At 62.7% G+C, this 271-nt stretch overlaps 1 protein-coding gene across 1 annotated transcript in view; it reads right to left on the bottom strand.

The window, feature by feature from the left end:
* The window catches only part of NCOR2 (nuclear receptor corepressor 2), a 172,730-nt gene that overhangs the window by 105,014 nt on the left and 67,445 nt on the right, over nucleotides 1–271 (bottom strand). The window lies entirely within an intron of this gene.

Below are 271 nucleotides of genomic sequence, written 5' to 3'. Positions count from 1 at the left end.
CTGGCCCGGCGGGGCGGGCACCGCACCACTCGGAGCAATTAACCCAGGGGGGTGTGGGAAGGGCGGCGGGCGGGCCAAGGACTGCGAGAGGGCGTTGCTGGGAGTGAGTCACTGGTTTTAGCGCCTTTGAAAATATATTTGTTTGTCCTGCTGGAGGCGGCTTCCAGGAAAAATGAGGACATAGCACGCGGCTCTTCGGTGGGGTTCCCGCCCCCCCCCTTTTAAAATCTGCCTTTGTCTCTCTCTGCAGCCGGGCCTGGGAAGCCGGCCG

This window comes from Myotis brandtii, unplaced genomic scaffold, assembly GCF_000412655.1.
Source record: "Myotis brandtii unplaced genomic scaffold, ASM41265v1 scaffold97, whole genome shotgun sequence".
Classification (NCBI taxonomy): Eukaryota; Metazoa; Chordata; class Mammalia; order Chiroptera; family Vespertilionidae; genus Myotis; species Myotis brandtii.
The sequence above is the reverse complement of the archived record's forward strand: the minus strand, read 5'-3'. Positions and strand labels throughout refer to the sequence as shown.